This window comes from Ovis aries, chromosome X (assembly GCF_016772045.2).
Source record: "Ovis aries strain OAR_USU_Benz2616 breed Rambouillet chromosome X, ARS-UI_Ramb_v3.0, whole genome shotgun sequence".
NCBI classification, from domain to species: domain Eukaryota; kingdom Metazoa; phylum Chordata; class Mammalia; order Artiodactyla; family Bovidae; genus Ovis; species Ovis aries.
Window position 1 is genome coordinate 72,279,349 of NC_056080.1, and position 25,210 is coordinate 72,304,558.

Here is a 25,210-nt window from a genome sequence, read left to right on the forward strand (position 1 = left end):
GGTAAGTATTAACACCTAAATGCTTTTGCGCTAGGGTTTAGATAGATCACTACTTTCTGTGTTTTTAAAAGAAATGGAATGCATTATCTTTTTCAAATGACACATGTTTTCTGAAAGCTCAAAGAGAAAAAGAAAAAAAGAAAAGATTAATATTTTAAAAAGCAAATTATTTATTTATTTTAATTGGAGGCTAACTACAATATTGTGATGGTTTTTGCCAAAATTAAGTTCTTTAGAACTAATGCCATTTGACTTTAGGTTACTCTTAGTCCTCAAAGGACTTACTGTACATGAGAAATGTCATAAAATCGTGATTGAAGTTAGTCTGTTTTAAATAAAACGTTCTAGGTTGAAAGCAACCTATCTAGCATCTGGGTGATTGCATTTTAATTGGTTGAGAGATGTAGTTTGTGTTTTAAATTGTCTTTGATTTTTATTGTTTGTATTACTATTAATGAAAGACATGTAGAAAAAAGCCAAAAAAGGAATTGGATGGGGCAATTTACATTCTTTTAATCTAGGACATTTTCCAAAGTTTTAATATAGTATCATTTAAGTGGTTTCCTTCTTTTGAGCACCCTGCACTTTTAAAGAACTTGACAATGTGGTGAGTCCTGAAATAAAGAAACAGGGAAAACAATGTTGTCAGAATTACTTGTTTCCTCTGAAACTCTCTTGATTCTTAACTTTCTTATAACTCTAATATATTTTATTTTGGATTAAGAATATGAGAATCTTTCAGAGTTATATCTGACAATCTTTTTCCTTTTGACTGCTAAAGATATTGGAAAAAAGACCTTCCTTTATTTTTATGGAGGTAGTTTAACAAAATAATTAAATGATTAATTCAGACCATCTTAGGCTAACACTTTAAATGCGTTTTTGTTATTTTAAAAGGTACTTGTGTAAATATCCTTTAAATATATATATCTTTATAAACATCGTGTTATATGCAAAACTTTGTCTTACTTAAAGTGAAATTGTTTTGGATGTAGTTGGAAAAGAAGAGCACAAGTATGATTTAAAGTATTTGGGAAAATCTTTTCCTAAGATATTGTATTAATTGGAAAATTAATTAGGCTGAAAACACTAGATTAAGTAATGGTTTGGGAATGCATGTAAGAATTAAAGATTTTAAAATGTAAAAAATAAAAAACTAAAAATAAAAAAAAAGGAAAATAAAAATAAAAACTTGAAAAAAAAATAAAATAAATAAAAAAATAAAACTTGTAATAAAATGAACAGAATGATAACTGTCAAATCATAGATTTTAAATATTAAATACATTTGAAAATTAATTTATTTTTTTGTGATGGAAATAGAAAACCTCCTTCAAAACTTTCTGAGTTTCAGTTTCTCTGTTAAAAATAGATGATAATATCTACATTACAGAATGATTGTAATAAAATGAAATAGTGTATTAGCTGAATTTTTCATTTAAATATATAAACAGCAAATTTTAGACATTATGTAGTTATTTATTGATCGAATCACTGTGTTAAGCATGAAACAAAAGTATAATCATAGTCACAATGTCACTTTGGGAAGATTTTCCCTTCCTTTCAATTTGTTGCATTATCCAATATGAAAATGTAGCACAAAACACTTACACTCATTCAATTATTAGTCATTTTTTTTCATAAATGAGCTGTGTATAAATCAAGTTCTGCCTGAAGGATTACTGATTCTTAGAATGGTCAATATTATAGATTTTTTTTTGTTGTTGTTGAAATGGAAATGAGGACACAGTTTTACTGTGAGGAAAGTAATTAAAATCTATTAGAATTATGAGGTTGAAGACTATTTTTAGCCTAAAAGCATAAGGCATCAGTCTTAATGATGGGTGCTTGTAACAGTGGTATATTGCATCCATTATAAGAAACATTTTTGTTCCTTTTCAATAATTCATTGTTTCTCAAGTCAATAAGTACACATTTACTGATATCTTAAAATAGGTTTATAATATATAATATTATAGGTTTATAATATTATAGGTATATAATACTATATAGTATAATAGGTTATATTATGTGGCCTCCTACTTTAGAAATTTTTTCATAAAAGAAAATCTGATCATCAGAAGTACCAGTTGCTATATAAATTTATTTTCTAAATTACCAAATGTATTTATTTATTTATAAAAGTTCCAATTTATTTATAAAATATTAAACTTTATTATATCTGTATATATACATTTATAGAAAATTAAATATAATTTTAATTTTATTAAATATAGAAAATTAAATATATGTATATATCTTTGTATTATAAGTTAATAGTTGTTAGTGATTCTTTGAGATGAATAGTCAAGTCTAGCTTTCTATTAGACACTTGATAATTTGTTTTTTATCACCATTGTATTTTGTTACATTTTTTAAAAAACGTGACAAATGTGAGTTTGCTTCTCTGAGTTTCAAATTGTTCTGTATTTCATTCAAAAAATTATTTGCTATTGTTGCCTAACAGCATAAGTGGAGAACAATATTTTTTAATTCACTTTGGTTGGGTCAGACAGCTATGACTGTCTAATATTGCTTTTGAGAATCTCAGAAAATAGTAGGCATTGCTATTTTTATTTATTTTTTCCATTCTCATCTTTTTTTAAAATATAAATTTATCTATTTTATTTGGAGGTTAATTACTTTACAATATTGTACTAGTTTTGCCATACATCAACATGTATCCACAGGTATACACGTGTTCCCCATCCTGAACCCCACTCCCTCCTCCTTCCCCGTACCATCCCTCTGGGTGGTCCCAGTGCACCAGCTCCAAGCATCCAGTATCATGCATCAAACCTGGACTGGTGATTCATTTCATATATGTTATTTTAAAATTAATCTCCAAAATATATTGGCATTGTTTTAGATGTCAGATTGACATCACTGTTTGGCATAGGAGACAAATAATTTCTATATACAGTTAACAAAGTGAACCATTTGTTGGCCCTGTAGATAGTATTGCTTTCCTGGTGGTTCAGACGGTAAAGAATCCACCTGCAATGAGGGAGACCTAGGTTCAATCCCTGGGTTAGAAAGATCCCCTGGAGAAAGGAATGGCTACCCACTCCAGTGTTCTGGCCTGGATAATTCTATGGATTTTATAGTCCATGGGGTCACAAATAGTAGATAATATTATAACAAGGTTATAGTGTAGAAAACAGCAGACCAATTAATTTCTCATCTTTCACCCTCATATTGTAGAGCTTCCTTAGTAGTCCAGATGATAAAGCATATTTAAATGCAAGATTATGTTCTCTACACAAAATTATTTGTGCAATTAACTTGTTTGTGATTTCTATTCAAGAGCTTGTACAAAATTGTTTTGCATTCTAATAAAAATGAATAATTATAGCTAAAATACTCAAAGGATGTTCTTTTAATATACTATTTTATTCACCCTGTCATGAAAAAAAAAACCTCTCTAAATTTTGTAAAAAGAGACACTATAGAACATGTAGATTTAGAAATGTTTTTACATAATGACAAATACTATTTTTGTGAGATCAGAAATACATTAAAGTTATTTTCATGCATTTGATATGAACTATAAAGCTAAGGTGTTAGAATTTAGGAATGTTCTGGCTTAAGGATCCAGTTCTATAATGGGTTTGATCTGTACCAGTTGGTAATTCCATAACTTATTATTTTCACAATATAATAATACTCTATCAAAGAAAGTGTCATCAATCAGCACAAAAATGCTTTATATAATGAAGTTTATATATTGTATTATAACTTTCCTTCACTTTCAAAACTGTTCAAATCTAATAAAAATTCCTTTTTGTTTGCTGAAAAGCTAAAACTCTATGCCTGTGGAGCATAGTTCTCTTTCACTTTTTTTTCTTATTTTTTCTTTAATTTTACTTTATTTTAATTTACAATGCTGTAATGGTTTTGCCATACATCAACATGAATCCGAAACGAGTGTACATGTGTTCTCAATCCTGAAGCCCCCTCCCATCTCCCTCCTCATACCATCTCTCTGGGTCATCCCAGTGCACCAGCCACAAGCATCCCATATCCTGCATCAAACCGAGACTGGCGATTCATTCCTTATATCATATTATACATGTTTCAATGCCATTCTCCCAAATCACCCACCCTCGCCCTCTCCCACAGAGTCCAAAAGACTGTTCTATACATCTGTGTCTCTTTTGCTATCTCGCATACAGGGTTATCGTTACCATCTTTCTAAATTCCATATATATGTGTTAGTATACTGTATTGGTGATTTTTTTTTTTCCTGGCTTACTTCACTCTGTATAATTGGCTCCAGTTTCATCCACCTCATTAGAACTGATTCAAATGTATTCTTTTTAATGGCTGAGGAATACTCCATTGTGTATATGTATCACAGCTTTCCTATCCATTCGTCTGCTGATGGACATCTAGGTTGTCTCCATGTCCTGGCTATTACAAACAGTGCTGCGATGAACATTGGGGTACACATGTTTCTTTCAATTCTGTTCTCCAGAGTGGCTGTACTAGTTTGCATTCCCACCAACAGTGTAAGAGGGTTCCCTTTTCTTCACACCCTCTCCAGCATTTACGGCTTGTAAACTTTTGGATTGCAGCCATTCTGACTGGTGTGGAATGGTACCTCATTGCGGTCTTGATTTGCATTTCTCTGATAATGAGTGATGTTGAGCATTTTTTCATGTGTTTGTTAGCCATCTGTATGTCTTCTTTGGAGAAATGTCTATTTAGTTCTTTGGCCCATTTTTTGGTTGGGTCTTTTATTTTTCTGGATTGAGCTGCAGAAGTTGCTTGTATATTTTTGAGATTAGTTGTTTGTCAGTTGCTTCATTTGCTATTATTTTCTCCCGTTCCGAAGGCTGTCTTTTCACCTTGCTTATAGTTTCCTTTCTTGTGCAGAGGCTTTTAATTTTAATTAGGTCCCATTTGTTTATTTTTGCTTTTATTTCCAATATTCTGGGAGGTGGGTCATAGAGGATCCTGCTGTGATGTATGTCAGAGAGTGTTTTGCCTATGTTCTCCTCTAGGAGTTTTATAGTTTCTGGTCTTATGTTTATATCTTTAATCCATTTTGAGTTTATTTTTGTGTATGGTGTTAGAAAGTGTTCTAGTTTCATTCTTTTACAAGTGGTTGACCAGTTTTCCCAGCACCACTTGTTAAAGAGATTATCTTTAATCCATTGTATAATCTTGCCTCCTTTGTCGAAGATAAGGTGTCCATAGATGCATGGATTTATCTCTGGGCTTTCCATTTTGTTCCATTGATCTATATTTCTGTCTTTGTGCCAGTACCATACTGTCTTGATGAATGTGGCTTTGTAGTAGAGCCTGAAGTCAGGCAAGTTGATTCCTCCAGTTCCATTCTTCTTTCTCAAGGTTGCTTTGGCTATTCGAGGATTTTTGTATTTCCATACAAATTGTGAAATCATTTGTTCTAGCTCTGTGAAAAATACCGCTGGTAGCTTGATAGCGATTGCATTGAATTTGTAGATTGCTTTGCGTAGTATCCTCATTTTCACTATATTAATTCTTCCAATCCATGAACATGGTATATTTCTCCATCTATTAGTATCCTCTTTGATTTATTTCACCAGTGTTTTATAGTTTTCTATATATAGGTCTTTAGTTTCTTTAGGTAGATATTAAGTTTTTTATTCTTTTCATTGCAATGCTAAATGGATTTTTTTTCTTAATTTCTCTATTTTCTAATTATTAGTGCATAGGAATGCAAGGGATTTCTGTGTGTTGATTTCATATCCTGAAACTTTACTCTATTCATTGATTAGCTCTAGTCATTTTCTGGTGGAGTCTTTAGGGTTTTCTATGTAGAGGAACATGTCATCTGCAATCAGTGAGAGTTTTACTTCTTCTTTTCTGATTTTATTTCTTTTTCTGCTCTGATTGCTATGGCCAAAACTTCCAATACTATGTTGAATAGTAGTGGTGAAAGTGGGCACACTTGTCTTGTTCCTGACTTTAGGGGAAATGCTTTCAATTTTTCATCATTAAAGATAATGTTTGCTGTGAGTTTGTCATATATAGCTTTTATTATGTTGAGGTATGTTCCTTCTATTCCTGCTTTCTGGAGAGTTTTTTTTTTTTTATCATGAATGGATGTTGAATTTTATCACAGGCTTTCTCTGCATCTATTGAGATAATCATATGGCTTCTATTTTTCAATTTGTTAATGTGGTGCATTACATTGGTTGATTTACGGTTATTGAAGAATCCTTGCATCCCTGGGATAAGGCCCTCTTGTTCATGGTGTATGATCTTTTTAATGTGTTGTTGGATTCTGATTGCTAGAATTTTGTTAAGGATTTTTGCATCTATGTTCATCAGTGATATTGGCCTGTAGTTTTCTTTTTTTGTGGCATCTTTGTCGGGTTTTGGTGTTAGGGTGATGGTGGCCTCATAGAATGAGTTTGGAAGTTTACCTTCCTCTGCAATTTTCTGGAAGCATTTGAGTAGGATAGGTGTTAGCTCTTCTCTAAATTTTTGGTAGAATTCAGCTGTGAAGACGTCTGGACCTGGGCTTTTGTTTGCTGGAAGATTTCTGAGTACAATTTCAATTTCGGTGATTGTGATGGGTCTGTTAAGATTTTCTATTTCTTCCTGGTTTAGTTTTGGAAAGTTGTAATTTTCTAATAATTTGTCCATTTCTTCCACATTGTCTATTTTATTGGCATATAATTGCTAATAGTAGTCTCTTATGATCCTTTGTATTTCTGTGTTGTCTGTTGTGATCTCTCCATTTTCATTTCTTTTTTTTTTTTTTTAATTTGTTTTTTCTCCCTTTGTTTCTTCATGAGTCTGGTTAATGGTTTGTCAGTTTTATTTATCCTTTCAAAGAACCAGGTTTTAGCTTTGTTGATTTTTGCTATGGTCTCATTTGTTTCCTGTGCATTTATTTCTGCCTTAATTTTTAAGGTTTCTTTCCTTCTACTAACCCTGGGGTTCTCCATTTCTTCCTTTTCTAGTTGCTTTAGGTGTAGAGTTATTTATTTGACTTTTTTCTTGTTTTTTGAGGTATGCCTGTATTGCTATGAACTTTCCCCTTCGCACTGCTTTTACAGTGTCCCACAGGATTTGGGTTGTTGTGTTTTCATTTTCATTCATTTCTGTGTGTATTTTGATTTCTTTTTGATTGCTTCTGTGATTTGTTGGTTATTCAGAAGCTTGTTGTTCAGCCTCTATATTTTGGAGTTTTTCATAGTTTTTCTCCTGTAATTGAGATCTAATCTTACTGCATTGTGGTCAGAAAAGATGCTTGGAATGATTTCAATGTTTTTGAATTTACCAAGGCTAGATTTATGGCCTATGATGTGATCTGTCCTGGAGAAGGTTCCATGTGCACTTGACAAAAAGGTGAAACATTGTTTTGGGGTGAAATGTCCTATAGATATCAATTAGGTCTAACTGGTCTTTTGTATCATTTAGAGTTTGTGTTTCCTTGTTAATTTCTGTTTAGATGATCTATCCATAGGTGTGTGGGGTATTAAAGTCTCCCACTATTATTGTGTCATTGTTCATTTCCCCTTTCATACTTGTTAGCATTTGTCTTACATGTTGTGGTGCTCCTATGTTGGATGCATATATATTTATAATTGTTATATCTTCTTCTTGGATTAATCCTTTGATCATTATGTAGTGTCCTTCTTTGTCTCTTTTCACAGCCTTTGTTTTAAAGTCTAATTTATCTGATATGAGTATTGCTATTCCTGCTTTCTTTTGGTGTCTATTTGCATGGAAAATCTTTTTCCAGCCCTTCACTTTCAGTCTGTATGTGTCCCCTATTTTGAGGTGGGTCTCTTGTAGACAACTTATATAGGGGTCTTCTTTTTGTATCCATTCAGCCAGTCTTTGTCTTTTGGTTGGAGCATTCAACCCATTTCTGTTTAAGGTAATTATTGATAAGTATGATCACATTGCCATTTACTTTATTTTTGGGGGTTCAAGTTTATACACCCTTTTTGTGTTTCCTGTCTAGAGAATATCCTTTAGCATTTGTTGGAGAGCTGGTTTGGTGGTGCTGAATTCTCTCTGCTTTTGCTTGTCTGTAAAGCTTTTGATTTCTCCTTCATATTTGAATGAGATCCTTGCTGGGTACAGTAATCTGGGCTGTAGGTTACTTTCCTTCATCACTTTAAGTATGTCTTGCCATTCCCTCCTGGCCTGAAGAATTTCTATAGAAAGATCAGCTGTTATCCTTATGGGAATCCCCTTGTGTGTTATTTGTTGTTTTTCCCTTGCTGTTTTTAATATTTGTTCTTTGTGTTTGATCTTTGTTAATTTGATTAATATATGTCTTGTGTGTTTCACCTTGGGTTTATCCTGTTTGGGACTATCTGGGTTTCTTGGACTTGGGTGATTATTTCCTTCCCCATTTTAGGGAAGTTTTCAACTATTATCTCCTCAAGGATTTTCTCATGGTCTTTCTTTTTGTCTTCTTCTTCTGGGACTCCTATGATTCAAATGTTGGGTGTTTAACAGTGTCCTGGAGGTCTCTGAGATTGTCCTCATTTCTTTTAATTAGTTTTTCTTTTTTCCTTTCTGATTCATTTATTTCTACCAATCTATCTTCTATTTCACTAATCCTATCTTCTGCTTCTGTTAGTCTACTATTTGTTGCCTCCAGAGTGTTTTTTATCTCATTTATTGCATTCTTCATTATATATTGACTCTTTTTTGTTTCTTCTAGATCCTTGTTAAACCTTTCTTACATCTTCTCAATCCTTGACTCTGGGCTATTGATCTGTGATTCCATTTTGATTTCAAGATTTTGGATCATTTTCATTTTCATTATTCGGAATTCTTTATCAGGTAGATTCCCTATCTTTTCCTCTTTTATTTGGTTTGGTTGGTATTTATCCTGTTCCTTTACCTGCTTGGTATTCCTCTGTCACTTCATCTTGTTTATATTGCTGGATTTGGGGTGTCCTTTCTGTATTCTGTGAGTGGGGTTATATCAGTGGCTTGTCAAGGTTTCATGATTAGGGAAACTTGTGTCAGTGTTCTGGTGGATGGAGCTGGATTTCTTCTCTCTGGAGTGCAATGAAGTGTCCAGAAATGAATTATGAGATGTCAATGGTGTTGGAGTAACTTTGGGCAGCCTATATATTGGAGCACAGGGCTGTGTTCTTGTATTGCTGGAGAATTTCCATTGTATGTCTTCCTCTGGAACTTGTTGGCCCTTGGGTGGTGCTTGGTTTCAGTGTACGAATGGAAGCTTGTGATGATCTCCTGTCAAGTAATGTTCCCTGGAGTCAGGAACTCTCTCGTGTTCTCAGGGTTTGGACTTAAGCCTCCTGCTTCTGGTTTTCAGTCTTATGTTCACAGTAGTCTCAAGACTTTTCCTTCAATAAAGCACCGTTGATAAAACCCCAACCACAGTGAGGAAGCTCCACAATAAAGAGAACTCTCTTTCACTTTTGGAAAAAGGTTTTTTTTTTTTTTTTCCCCCCTAACCAACTGACTCGCAGATGGCTTTAGTTTTCATCTGTGATCTTCGTTATCTGTAGATTCCAGTTAAGTACCTTCTAATTGCTTTATAGCCTAGTTGGACACTTTAAATACTAAACCTAAATTTAAGGTGAAGTCCTAGCTCAAAATATGTACATAAATAAAATAAATTATTATAACTACAGTCCATGTTATATTTTTATGGTTGATACTATTAACCTGGAAATATTCCTTAAAGATATCAAATGTTAATAGAATCATAGAGTTTCTTTAAAATGTAATTTTCTTTCTATTTCTTTTGAAATGTATCAAGCCTATATACCTTTTTCATTTGGAGTAACAGACAGGATACTTGTACATTTAACTACTGATATTAGAGCAAACAATTGAATTGGGAATCATGAAAATGTTTCTGCTTACCAGTTCCACTGTTTTAATTCAAAATTTCCAAGACTGAAATAGAATAGGTTCTGTTAGCTGTCTTTAGCAAAACTTCTCTGGCCTACCCAGGTTACTCAGTTTTGAAATTTCAGTGCCAAAAATGTTCTCAGGAAAGAACCAGTGCCTTTGTGCTGAGAATGATATAAGAAATAAGATCTGTAGAGAGACTTGCACACAGTAGGGACTCAATTGTTTCATTTTGAATGAATGCACACATGAATGCATAAATGACTAGGGAAATTTTGGATGAGACATCATGAAACCACTTCTGTAAAAGAAAGTACTTGTATTGATCATTAAAGAATTATAACCCTGCATAGCAATCCAGAAAGCCAGAGCAATTAAAAAGAATTATTTTGAAAAATCAAACTTTTTTATTCTCTGTGACATTTCAGAAATAAACCTCTAAAAAACTAAAGTGGTAACCACCTAAGTCAAGAGAAATGAAAGTTGCAAAATTACAAATTCTTTTTGAGTGACGCTTTTTATGGAAAATAATTTTTCAGAAAATAAGTACTCATAAACTAATGAGTTCTTCTAGAGAAACATAACCAAAAAATGTTTTGTACAATCAAATAAATGTTCCTACTCAATGTATTCCCCCCAACAAATCTCAAGTTACCCAAATTATACTAATTCCTCAAAGACGTGAATCACTTCTTCATGAAGACTGTATCACTCATAGAAATTTATTTGCAACTTTGTCTTAACCCTAGTCACATCTGCCTTGTGTCATGACTACTCATTTAGATGTTTCTCCCTCACAAATATTAGCTAATATTCATTGAGCACATCCAGTATGTCAGACATTATGCTTATCGCTTTACATACCATTTCTTGTTTAATTCTCATGGCAGTTGAGGCATTTATTTTGCCCATTTTACAGACCAGAAAACTCAAGTTTAGAAGGATTAACTAATTTGCCTAAGCTTATGCCCCTTGGCAGCTCTAAGAGCAGGGATTCACTCATATATCTGTCTGACTGCAGACCCCAGTGCCTTAAAAATGAAAGTATTAGTTACTCATTGGTGTCTGACACTTCGACCTCATGGACTGTAGCCTCAAAATGGATTAAAGATCTAAATGTAAGACCAGAAACTATAAAACTCCCAGAGGAAAACATAGGCAAAACACTCTCTGACATAAATCACAGCAAGATCTTCTTTGACTCACCTGCCAGATAATGGAAATAAAAGCAAAAATAAAGAAATGGACATAATTAAACTTAGAAGCTTTTGCACAGTGAATGAAACTGTAAACGAGGTGAAAAGATAGCCTTCAGAATGAGAGAAAATAATAGCAAATGAAGCTACTGACAAGGAATTAATCTCAAAAATATACAAGCAGCTCATGCAGCTCAATACCAGAAAAATAAATAACCCAATAAAAAATGGGCCAAAGAACTAAATAGACATTTCTCCAAAGAAGACATACAGATGGCTAACAAACATGAAATGCTGCTCAACATCACTCATTATCAGCGAAATGCAAATCAAAACCACAATGAGGTACCATTTCACACCAGTCAGAATGGCTGCTATCCAAAAGTCTACAAATAATAAATGCTGGAGAGGGTGTGGAGAAAAGAGAACCTTCTTGCACTGTTGGTGGGAATGCAAACTTATATAACCACTATGGAGAACAGTGTGGAAATACCTTAAAAAACTTGGGATAGAACTCCCGTATGACCCAGCAATCCCACTGCTGGGCATACATACTGAGGAAACAAGAATCGAAAGAGACACGAGTACCCCAATGTTCATCACATCACTGTTTATAATAGCCAGGACATGGAAGCAACCTAGATGTTCATTGGCAGATAAATGGATAAGAAAGCTGTGGCACATATACACAATGGAATATTAACTCAGCTATTAAAAAAAAAACACACACACACACACATTTGAATCAGTTCTAATGAGATAGATGAAACTGAAGCCTATTATACAAAGTGAAGTAAATCAGAAAGAAAAACATCAATACAATATATTAACATATATATATGGAAAAACATCAATACAATATATTAACACATATATATGGAGTTTAGAAAGATGGTAATGATGACCCTATATAGGAGACAGGAAAAGAGACATATAAAGAACAGACTTTCTTTTAATCTTTTTTTAAAAAATTATTTTATTATTATTACTTTTTTTTACTTTACTCTGTGGTAAAAGGCAAGAGTGGAATGATTTGAGAGAATAGCATTGAAACATGTATATTACCGTATGTGAAATAGATGACCAGTCCAAGTTCAATGCATGAAACAGGGCACTCAAATCCAGTGCACTGGGATAACCCAGAGAGATGGGATGGGGAGGGAGGTGGGAGGGGTTTCAGGATAGGGGACACATGCACACCCATGGCTGATTCATGTCGATGTATGGCAAAAGCCAGTACAATATATAATTAGCCTGCAATTAAAACAAATAAATTAATAACTTAAAAAATTGTTCCATCCAATAAAACCAAAGGAAAAACTTCCATCCCCAGCACTACAGGACCTCCAGCTCACAGGATGTATAAGTCAGTTTGCTACCACTTACTAATAGCTATATTCTGGATTAAATAGATTTTGTGTGATGGTCTGTGAATACAATTTTAATTCATAACATTGATGCTTTAAAATTCTAAATATAGACTTTTGAGATGCATTTCATTCATAAATGAATGTTTGTAGATAGTTTGTATCCTTCTCATGTCTAGTCCCTTGAAAATGCAAAGTACAATAGAAACCTGTGCATGGTTTTGTGTTACAGGCAATCATTATTTACTAGCTGTGTTTCTATTCTTTTAGTTTGTGTGTATTTATTTATTTATTTATTATTCTTGAGATCCAGTCCCAGAAACAGCAACTATTATTTGATAGATAAATTCTGGAGATTTTGGAATTAAGTGGTTCCAGAATATATTTCAATAAATGAAATAGTCATTGTAGAACTAACGTATTCATGTTTTTGTGTTTGAAAATATAGCTCACTATTCATTATAATTAAATTGTTTTTAGTATGATGAGGGTCATTTGTTTCTTAAACTGAGGTAAAGATGGAGGACAGTAGGTAGCATAGGATAGTGATTAAGACCATAGTGTTTGAAATTAAACAGATCTGGGTGAAGTCTCAGGTCTACTGTTAATACTTAATAGCTCTGCGATTGTGTTGTATTAAAAATTAGGTGTAAAGGGCTTAACACAGTACCTGGCCCATGACAAGAGCTTAAATGGTATATCATATTGTTGTATTCTCTTTTCTCTTCATCCTTGAGAATATGTGAGCCTTATACTCTATTAACTGTAATGAGAATAAATCGTACTTATTTCTGCCTACCAGATTTTCTCTTTAGGCCAGGCACACACGGAACTGGTAACTTATAGTGCTGCTAGCTGTGTATGAGTTACACTACGTAACTTTGGAAAGTGGTTTAATTTTTTTCTTATAAATTATTCTTATTCATTGCAAAATATTTACAAAATTGACAATTTTTTAAATTCTAACCAAATATGCAAAGATATCTATAAACAATATTCTGGTGGACATTCTTCTAGGTTTTTTTTTTTTCTATGTATTATGGCATTTAAAAAGCATGATAAGAAATCCACTATAAAGAAGGGAAAAGGTTAGTTTTAATGATAGAACAGGCTGGTTCTATTTCTTTCAGGACAATGGGGCCAGGACTGTATTCATGTTGAGTACAACATAATAGATGTCTTTCACCAGTATAGAGTGGCTTCTCTCTGCAAAGATGTATAAAGGTCATTTCTTTCTTTCTTTTTTTTTTTTTTAATTTTTATTTAATTTTTTTTTATTTTTTAAATTTTAAAATCTTTAATTCTTACATGCATTCCCAAACATGAACCCCCCTCCCACCTCCCTCCCCATAACATCTTTCTGGGTCATCCCCATGCACCAGCCCCAAGCATGCTGCATCCTGCGTCAGACATGGACTGGGGATTCAATTCACATGATAGTATACATGTTAGAATGTCATTCTCCCAAATCATCCCACCCTCTCCCTCTCCCTCTGAGTCCAAAAGTCCATTATACACATCTGTGTCTCTTTCCCTGTCTTGCATACAGGGTCGTCATTGCCATCTTCCTAAATTCCGTATATATGTGTTAGTATACTGTATTGGTGTTTTTCTTTCTGGCTTACTTCACTCTGTATAATCGGCTCCAGATTCATCCATCTCATCAGAACTGATTCAAATGAATTCTTTTTAACGGCTGAGTAATACTCCATTGTGTATATGTACCACAGCTTTCTTATCCATTCATCTGCTGATGGACATCTAGGTTGTTTCCATGTCCTGGCTATTATAAACAGTGCTATAAAACTCCTAGAGGAGAACATAGGCAAAACACTCTCCGACATAAATCACAGCAGGATCCTCTATGATCCACCTCCCAGAATTCTGGAAATAAAAGCAAAAATAAACAAATGGGATCTAATTAAAATTAAAAGCTTCTGCACAACAAAGGAAAATATAAGCAAGGTGAAAAGACAGCCTTCTGAATGGGAGAAAATAATAGCAAATGAAGCAACTGACAAACAACTCATCTCAAAAATATACAAGCAACTTATGCAGCTCAACTGCAGAAAAATAAACGACCCAATCAAAAAATGGGCCAAAGAACTAAATAGACATTTCTCCAAAGAAGACATACAGATGGCTAACAAACACATGAAAAGATGCTCAACATCACTCATTATTAGAGAAATGCAAATCAAAACCACAATGAGGTCATTTCTTTCTAAGCCATGGCAGCTTTCTTTTCTCCATACACTGAAAAACATTGGACTTATTATAACTTGTTACACTAGGCAAATTTTATACTTCACTAGTACACTGTTTTTTTAAATTTTACTTAAATTGAATTATTTGTGAATTATCTAAGAATTACAACCCAGTGCAATTGCTGACATTTTCAGGGGGTGCAGTGGAGCAATGGACTTAAACCTGTTGTTATGATATGTTTTCTCTTCTTAAGTTAAGATGTAAAAGCAACCTGATTAAAATTAGATTTGAACAGGACAAAATAATGTACGTTTTATATTGATCCAAAGCCTAAATCCATTCAAATATTAAAACTTCACTCATATAAAAGCACAAAAATTCTCATTTCCTCACTCTTTTCAAACTTAATGAAATGATTTACACATAAAGCATTAATTGCAACATTTATTGCTTTAATGTATCAGTGTAGCAACCATACATTCAGAGGTTTATCTGATTTTAGTTATCTACTGATAATACTTGATGCTTGTTCTGTCCACTTTTCAGAGTGAAATGCACTTCCTATTTATTCTTCTTCAAAATTAAAAAAAAAGAAAGTATAAAATTAAAACAAGCTTTACAACTATAAGGAAACTTAAAGATAATTTAATATAAACCCCTCATTTTTCAGCTGAGGAAACTGATGTCCAGAAAGACCAACAGATGTATGTATGATTACATATTTGAATTTTTCACACAGGAGTATAACTAAGTTATCTCAACAAATCAGAGTCTCATCTACTTTTAAAGAGTTCCTAGAGAAAATAATTTCTACACAAAGTTCAGCCAATTTAAAAAGGTTAATTGTGGCAAAAATTACATAATATATAATTTACCATCTTAACTATTTTTAGTGTACAGTTCAGCAATATTAAATATATTCACATTCAGCCAAATTTTTTTTTGCTTCAACATAATTTATAATCACTTTCTTGAGACCAAAAGCCATACTATTATATTAAAAGGTTCAGTTGTTATTTTTGTGCTCCTGGAGTGACAACTCTACAATGTGAAACAATAAATAGTGGATGAAGGCTGGTAATTTTGTAACTGTTACCTAAATATCAAATCATGTCAAATACGGTATGAAATTCCAGTTAAAAGGCAAAAGAGAGATTGTTGTAGAAATAATAGCCAGATCATTAAAGATCATTGTTTCTTTTGCTTTTTATATACTGGGATGAGACTAAAGAGAAACATTATTTTCACAAGCCATTTGAATTATTTTGTTTTGTGATAAAATACAATTTTTGTATTTCATTCTTTCAAAGGAGGATTTAGTTTCTAGATATTTTATAAATTTTAGCATTATTATGAAACTATCAAGAAGATATTTCCCTGTTTTATTATAGAAGATTATGGAAACAAAGAATTATTGGTTTTGATTTGTTCTTGATACATAGAGATACTTTTAGATATAGTTGAATCAATTAGTATCTCAAATACTTTTCATAAAAGCATACTATGATTTTCTCACTTGGCTTCATTACTGACTACTGCATTGGGACTGGAGTGTAAACAGTCACATCGAGTGAGGGCTCTCTCCGATTAAAATGAATTCCAGTCAAACTGTTTTCATTGTCCCCGAGAAACACTTTATTTATTTATTTATTTTTAACATTTCTGCATGTCTTATTTTTTAATTTTTTTAAATATAAATTTATTTGTTTTAGTTGGAGGTTAATTACTGTACAATATTGTATTGGTTTTGCTATACATCAATCAACATGAATCTGCCTCAGGTATACACGTGTTCCCCATCCTGAACCCCTCTCCCTCCTCCTTCCCTGTACCATCCCTCTGGATTGTCTCAGTGGAGCCTATTATTCAGAGTGAAGTAAGCCAGAAAATAAAAAAAATAAAAAAAAAACACCAATACAGTATACTAACGCATATATATGAAATTTAGAAAGATGGTAATGATAAAGCTTTATGCGAGACAGCAAAAGAGACACAGATGTATAGAACAGTCTTTTGGACTCTGTGGGAGAGGGCGAGGGTGGGATGATTTGGGAGAATGGCATTGAAACATGTATAATATCATATATGAAACAAATAGCCAGTCCAGGTTTGATGCATGATACTGGATGCATGGGGCTGGTGCACTGAGATACACTTTAATTAAAAAAAAAAAGAAAAAGCAGACGAGTATTTATGAGCTCCTATATTCTCAGTGCTGGAGGTTAGAAAAGGTAGAAGAGGAGGCTGGCTTCATGACTCTCTCAGCACTGAAGACCTAAAGCCTGTAGCATTCCCTGAGTGCTTCCTTGTTTTGCTCCATAATAATTTCTTTTAATCTTTAATGCCATTTGATATTGCAGCTTCTTTTTTAAAACTTTGTATTGTGGTGTAGCCAATTAACAATGTTGTGAGTTTTAGGTGAACAGCGAAGGGACCTAGCCATGCATCCACATGTATACCTTCTCCCCCAAACTCCCCTCACATCCAAGCTGCCACATAACACTGAGCAGAGTTCCATGTAAATATTGCATAGTTTCTGGTTCGTATTAACTACTTAAATAGTGAAGACAGTTTTCAACCAGCTACTCATTAAATCTTTTGTTACCAAACTCAGGTTCAGCTGCTTGCATCTTGAAAGCCAGTACTGGAGACACAAGCGTTGGTTGGAAAAGGAAAGTTCACTCTATTCAAGAGGCTGGCAACCTGGGGAGAAGGTGGACTTGTGTCCCAGAACCCATTCCAAAGATTTTGCTTTAGTCATGAAAGTTTTTAAAGGAAAAGCTAATCACAGTTAATCATTTCAGGATGGGATGAGAACCTTCATCATCTATCACTGTGTGCAGACTTGCTGACTCTGTGTGATCTTTCTTTAGATTCTATCTCATTCATACAGTAAATGGGGAAAAAATCTACTAATCAGTTAATTCTTCATTTTATTTTTTCAGTCTAAGAAAAGAATCAACAAATAAGGCATTATGTGATCGAAAGATTTGGGAGATATCCTTGGGCCAGAGATTAATGAAGTAGGGGGGCACCTGGTATAAAAGCTGAGTTAAAATATAGCTACTAAAGTGATGAAACAAAGGGACTCTTGCAAAGAGCTACTCCCTACAAAAATCTGTGCTTATTTATTTATTTATTTATTTATTTTGCAAAGAGCTGCTTACAATTTGACAGGTAAATTAAGTGCCTAGCAACCTGAGTTACAAAATTTGTGTACAGAGATAAAACTCCCTTTTAATTATTAGAGCTTGCTGATACTTCAATACTGTATATAGTAAGGGTGAAAACAGATAAGTGATTGGAATTAATTGTCTAATAAGTGATCTTAAAAAACCCTGTTATTTCTTTAAAATCTTTGTCATAGTATTTTTTTAAGAAAAACTATTGTTAGAACTTTATTACTAAGTGGCTTTACTTTAAAAAATAATATTCCTCTCTCTTTTAAAAATATTTTGCTGAAAGAAAACTTTGGAGTTTTACAGTGAAAATAGAAAGAAATAAAGAGTAAAAAGGTGTGACCAAAAGTCTGTTGGGTGACAGCTGATAGTGAAGGGAAAAGAAATCAAAGAAATAGGGATAGGAAACTTTATAAAGTAGATGCAAATTATTACTAAATTAGCTTTTGTGGAGTACCAAACTACAAGAACACAAATATAGTTTATGTAGGCAGGCTTCATTTGTTTTGCATGGAGAACTACAGGAACCATATTTGATTATTACCGGTAAAGATTTGACACGGTTCTTTTCTGATACAAGTTTTAGATTGTAGATTCTAGTCCTAGCCACTACATACAGAGGTGAATAGTTATAACAATTTTATAGCAATTTACTATTGCCCCATATAGAGCTTGTCATGTAAAGGGAAATCATAAGGTATGCAGAATGTAGGAAATAAAGCATACCTGAAATTGTTTAAGTCTAGTGAAGGTATATCTCATTTTATTGTGCTTCACTGTACTGCACTTTGCAGTTATTGCATAATTTACAAACTGAAGGTTTGTGACAATCCTGCATTGGGCAAGTCTATCAGCACCGTTGATCTAATAGCATTTGCTCACTTCATGTCTCTATGTCACATTTTGGTGATTCTTACAATATTTTGAACTCTCCACTAACAAAAAGATTACAACTCACTGAAGGCTCAGTTGATGGCTAGCATTTTTAGCAATAACAGCTTTTAAAAGTAAGGTATGTACAGTTGATTTTCAGAAATAATACTGTTGCATATGTAATAGGTTACAGTACAAAGTAAACATTACTTTTTTGTACACTGGGAAACTACAGTCTGTGGGATTGCAAGAGTCAGACATGACTGAGCAACTAACATGACTATATGGACGTTTGTAGGCAAAGTAATGTCTCTGTTTTTTTAATATACTGTCTGTGAAGTGAAGTTGCTCAGTCGTGTCCGACTCTTTGTGATCCCATGGACTGTAGCCTACCAGGCTCCTCTATCCATGGGATTTTCCAGGCAATAGTCCTGGAGTGGACTGCCATTTCCTTCTCCAGGTGAACTTCCCAACCCAGGGATCAAACCGGGTCTCCTGCATTGTAGACAGACACTTTACCGTCTGAGCCAAATGCAAAGTACAAGTAACTAGACAGTAATATACTGTCTAGGTGTGCATAGTTGTGTGTGTGTGTGTGTGTGTGTGTGTGTGTGTGTTTTTCCCAAGGAATAAGTGTCTTTTAATTTCATGGCTTCAATCACTGTCCACAGTGATTTTGGAGCCCAAGAAAATAAAGTCTGCCACTGTTTCCATTGTTTCCTCATCTATTTGTTATGAAGTAATGGGACTGGATACCATGATCTTTATTTTTTGAATGTTGAATTTTAAGTCAGCTTTTTCACTCTTCTCTTTAATATTCTTCAAGAGGCTCTTTGATTCCTCTTCATTTTCTGCCATAAAGATGGTGTCATCTGCATATCTGAGGTTATTGATATTTCTCCTGTAAATCTTGATTTCAACTTGTGCTTCATTCAGCTCAGCATTTCTCATGATGTACTCTGCATATAAGTTACACAAGCAGGGTAATAATATACAGCCTTGGTGTACTCTTTTCACAATTTGGAACCAGTCTGACATTTGATGTCTGATTCTCACTGTTGCTTCTTGACCTGCATACTGGTTTTGAAGGAGGCAGGTAATGTGGTCTGGTATTCCAATCTCTTTAAGAATATTCCACAGTTTGTTGTGATACACACAATCAAAGGCTTAAGTGTACTCAATGAAGCAGAAGTAGATGTTTTTCTGGAATTATCTTGCTTTTTCTATGATCCAACGAATGTTGCAATTTGATCTCTGGTTCCGCTGTCTTTTCTAAATCCAGCTTGTATATATGTAAGTTCTTTGTCCACGTACTATTGAAGCTTAGCTTGAAGTATTTTGAGCATGGCCATGATAGCATGTGAAATGAGAGCAATTGTGTGGTAGTTTGAATATTCTTTGGCATTGGTCTTCTTTGGGATTGGAATTTCAATTGCCCATTCCCAGTCCTGTGGCCACTGCTGAGTTTTCCAAATTTTTTGGCATATTGAGTGAAGCACTTTCACAGCATCATCTTTTATGATTTGAAATAGCCCAGCTTAAAATCTATCATTTTTCACTAGTTTTGCTCATAGTGATGCTTCCTAAGGCCCACTTGACTTCATGCTCCAAGGTGTCTGATGCTAAGTGAGTGATCACACCATTAGGTTTTCTGAGTCATTAAGATAATTTTGAAGAATTTTTCTGTGTATTCTTGTCCACTCTTCTTAATATCTTCTGCTTCTGTTATGTCTTTACTGTTTCTGTCCTTTATTGTTCCCACTTTTGCATGAAATGTTCCCTTGGTATCTCCAATTTCCTTGAAGAGATCTCTATTGTTTTCCTCTATTTATTTTCATTGTTCACTTAAAAAGGCTTTCTTGTCTCTCTTTGTTATTCTTTGGAAATCTGCATTCAGATGGGTATATCTTTCCTTTTCTTCTTTGCCTTTCACTTGTCTTCTTCACTCAGCTCTTTGTAAGGCCTCCTCAGACAACTATTTTGCCTTTTTGCATTTATTGTTTTGGGGGCATGGTCTTGATCACCACATCTTGTACAATGTCACGAACCTCTGTCCATAGTTCTTTAGGCATTCTGTCTACTGATCTAATCCCTTGAATCTGTTTGTCACTTCCACTGTATACTCAGAAGGAATTTGATTTAGTTCATACCTGAATGGCCTAGTCATTTTCCATACTTTCTTCAATTTAAGTCGGAATTTTGCAATAAGGAGTTCATGATCTGAGCTGTAGTCAGCTCCCTGTCTTGTTTTGGCTGACAATGTAGAGATTCTCCATTTTCAGCTGCAAAGAATATAAACAATCTGATTTCAGTATTGACTTTCTGCTGATGTCCATGCGTAGAGTCTTCTCTTGTGTTGTTAGAAGAGAGTGTTTGCTATGACCAGTTCATTCTCTTGGCAAAATTCTGTTAGCCTTTGCCCTGCTTCATTTTGTACTCCAAGGCCAAACTTGCCTGCTACTCCAGGTACCACTTGACTTCCTCCTGTTACGTTCCAGTCCCCTATGAAGAAAAGGACATCTTTTGTTGTTGTTAGCTCTAGAAAGTCTCGTAGATTTTCATAGAACCATTCAACTTCAGCTTCTTTGGCTTTAGTGGTTAGGGCATAAACTTGGATTACTGTGATACTGAATGGTTTGCCTTTGAAACGAACAATTATCATTCTGTCATTTTTGAGATTAGACCCAAGTACTGCATTTCAGACTCTTTTGTTGATGATGAGGGCTACTCCATTTCTTCTACGGGATTCCTGCCCACAGTAATAGATATAATGTCATTAGATAAATTCACCCATTCCGGTTAATTTTAATTCACTGAATCCTAAAATGTTGATGTTCACTTTTGCCATCTCCTGTTTGACCACTTCCAATTTACCATACTTCATGGACCTAAGATCCCAGGTTCCTACGCAATATTGTTCTTTACAAAATTTGGCTTTATTTCTATCACCAGTCACATCCACAACTGGGTGTGATTTTTGCTTTGCCTCCATCCCTTCATTCTTTCTATAGTTATTTCTCCACTTTTCTCTAGTGACATATTGGGCACTTACCGACCTAGGGAGTTTATCTTTCAGTGTCATATCTTTTTGCCTTTTCATCTTGTTCATGGGGTCCTCAAGGCAAGAATACTGAAGTGGTTTATCATTCCCTTCTCCAGTGGACCATGTTTTGTCAGAACTCTCCACCATGACCCGTCCATCTTAGGTGGCCCTGCACGGCATGGCTCATAGTTTCATTGCATTAGACAAGGATATAATCAAAGCAATCAGTTTAGTTAGTTTTCTTTAATTGTTCCTATTTGGTCTGTCTTCTGATGGATAAAGATAAGAGGCTTCTGGAAGCTTCCTGATGGCAGGGACTGGCTGTGGATGAATCTGTGTCTGGCTTTGATGGGCAGGGCCATGATTAGTAAATCTTTAATCCAATTTTCTGTTGATGGGTGGGGCTGTGTTCCCTCCTTGTAGTTTTGCCTGAGGCAAAACTATGGTAGGGGCAATGGCAGTAATAGTGACCTCCTTCAAGAGGTATTATGCCAGGACTGTTGTATTCACTGCCCCTAACCCCACGACAGTCCTCTGTCAACCCATGCCACTGCTGGAGACTCCTCGACACTCATAGACAAGCCAAGCTCAGTCTCTTGTGGGGTCACTGCTCCTTTATCCTGGGTCCTTGTGTGCACAAGGTTTTGTTTGTGCCCTCAAAGAGTCTGTTTCCCCAGTCCTCTGGAAGTTCTGTAATCAAATCCCACTGGCCTTCAAAGTCAAATTCCCTGGGACTTCTCAGTCCCTTTGCCAGATCCCCAGGTTGGGAAATCTATTGTGGACCCTAGAAATTTCACAACAGAACTTAAGTGGTATAATTGTTCTCCAGTTTGTGGGTTGTCTGCTCAGGGGCTCTATGGTGGGGCTCTATGGTGGGGCTCACACACCATGCCTTCCAGATCTGCTGCAGCCAGGGCCCCGGTCACTGTAGCAGGCCACTGCTGACCCATGCCTCTGAAAGAGACACTTAAACACTCAAGGGCATGTCTGGATCAGTCTCTTGTGGGGTCCTTGCTTCCTCGTGTCCATAAGGTTTTGTTTGAGCCCTCTGAGCATCACTGATGGATATGGAGTTTGATTCCAAATTCTGTGTCACCCCTCCTACCATCTTGTTGGGCCTTCTTCTTTGCCCTTGGACGTGGGATGTCTTTTTTTTTTTTTTTTTGGTGCGACCCAACATTTTGTAAATGGCTATTCAGCAGTGAGCTGTAATTTTGGAGTCCTCAATGGAGAAGATTGGCACACATCCTTCTACTCTGCCATCGTGTTTAGCAAAGGTCCATATAGTCAAAGCTATGACTTTTCCAGTAGAGAGTTGGAACATAAGGAAGGCTGAGCACCAAAGAATTGATGCTTTTGAACTGTGGTGTTGAAGAAAACTCTTGAGAGTCCCTTGGACAGCAAGGGGATCAAATCAATCAATCCCAAAGAAAATGAACCCTGAGTATTCATTGGAGGTACTGATGCTAAACCTCCATGACTTTAGCCACCTGATGCAAATAACTGACTCACTGGAAAAGACCCTGATGCTGGGAGAGATTAAAGGAAGGATGAGAGGGGGCAACAGAGGTCGAGATGGTTGAATGGCATCACTAACTCAATGGACATGAGTTTGAGCAAGCTACAGGAGATGATGAAAGACAAGGAAGGCTGTTGTGCTGCAGCCCATGGGGTCGCAAGGAGTCAGACATGACTGAGTGACTGAACAACAACATGGTAGAAAACAGACAAGAAAGAAAAATACAATTTATCTTTGAAAATAATTTATATGCAAATTATATTTCTAATTTAATATATGTACTGGCAGAGTGACATTTTTTTTTTCTTAAGATCATAAAGTGATTTAGAGTAAGGACTTGTTTGAAGGGAAAATCACACGATGCAGCATACCTCTCAGTAAATATTAAGCAGTTTATCAACTGTAAATTGCTTTAGATGTGGTCATAGTGCATGTAAGTTGTCAATAATATATTCTAGATAATATTTTAATTGGTTACCAACCCTAAGATACTCAAAGATGCAAGTGAAGAACTGTCTTGTGCTGAAAGACACCAGACAGTATGTAGTATTACAGGGATTTCAGTTCATTCTCTATGTAAATCTTACTGCCTGAGGTTTTCATTATTCCATTTCTCTCAAAGAATCACAAATTGACCCACAAGAATGGACATTTGTGGCTACTGAGCTGCTTTCTTTTCTTTCTTTCTTTCTTTTCTTTTTTTAACAGAATAAGATATGAGAATAAAACCTGCATGTAACAGGTTGGAAAACAAGACATTTATGATACTTACCAAGTAACCAAATGCTATTTTTAGGAAAAATTATTAAACATAGTGAAAGTATTAAAGGAATACATTCTCTTGAGATTAATTAGCACTTGACAGTTCACTTAAGGCTTTTGATTATCAATTAGTTTAGATATTTTAAACATTATCCAGGAATTGTTTTAAAATATAAAAAAAAAATAAATTTTCACTAGCCAAATAAAGCTGGTCATTCATGAGACACCTACACTTATACAGGAACTCAGTTTTTGCCTTCAAAATTTGCACAAAGAACTATAACTGAAAGCAAAATTCTACAAAAGATTGAGAGCAGATAGTTGTCTATTACATTTTAAAAGGCTGGTAATTTACTAATTGACCAAGCCTATCTACCTAAAGCAGTTGAGAATAAAATGAAAATAGAGCAATTAAAAACATTAAAAAACTGTTGGCCTAGAATACTGAACTTCATCAAAGAACTCTTCCAGTTTCCGGAAAAAATCCAAAATTGTTTAGAGAAGAAGGAAGCAACATTAGATAACAATGACAGGAAAGACAGCTCTTTAGAACTAAATTGACTAGAGAGAAAAATGCAACTTGACAGAGAAAACCAACATATATGTTGGTAACAATACTTGATTTTAAGTATAATAAATAATTTGAAATTATATCTTCAAAAATTGAAATTATCAACTGAAAAAGTCTTTATGTAAGCTGTTGTGAGGCGAAAAGAAATGAAAAGTCAGACAAACTTCTATTTCTTTCAATATGAAACAGTTAATAGTGTTTCTTAAAAAAAAAGGGGGGGGAAGGTTTATATTGGGCTGATGCTGAATGTCAGTATTTCAATACCCAATTAATGACAGAAAAATTAAAAGCAAGTCAGTAAGAAAGGTAACCAACTTCCAAAACAAATGGAAAAGTAAAACATCATGTTGATTAAACATGTCACATTTAAAAAACATTGAACATCATTCACACAACTGAAATATATTGTGTATATGTAAAATATATAACAAGGTGGTCAAGGACATGGGTTCTAGAGACTGAGTAGATTGAATCCCAGAGCTGCTACTTTCAAGCCAAGTGATCTTGAGAAAGTTATTTAATTTCTCCTGGCCTCATTCACCTGTGACATTCTCAATAGTAACAATGTCTATCTCATAAATATCATTGTGAAAATTAACTGAGATAAAATAAATAAAATACCTATAATATACAATTGCCACAAA

General features: G+C 34.4%; 1 protein-coding gene across 1 annotated transcript in view; it reads left to right on the plus strand.

The window, feature by feature from the left end:
• Window positions 1–25,210, plus strand: part of LOC101109338 (sodium/hydrogen exchanger 2-like) — a 57,892-nt gene that overhangs the window by 5,202 nt on the left and 27,480 nt on the right. The gene's annotated exons all lie outside the window — the stretch shown is intronic.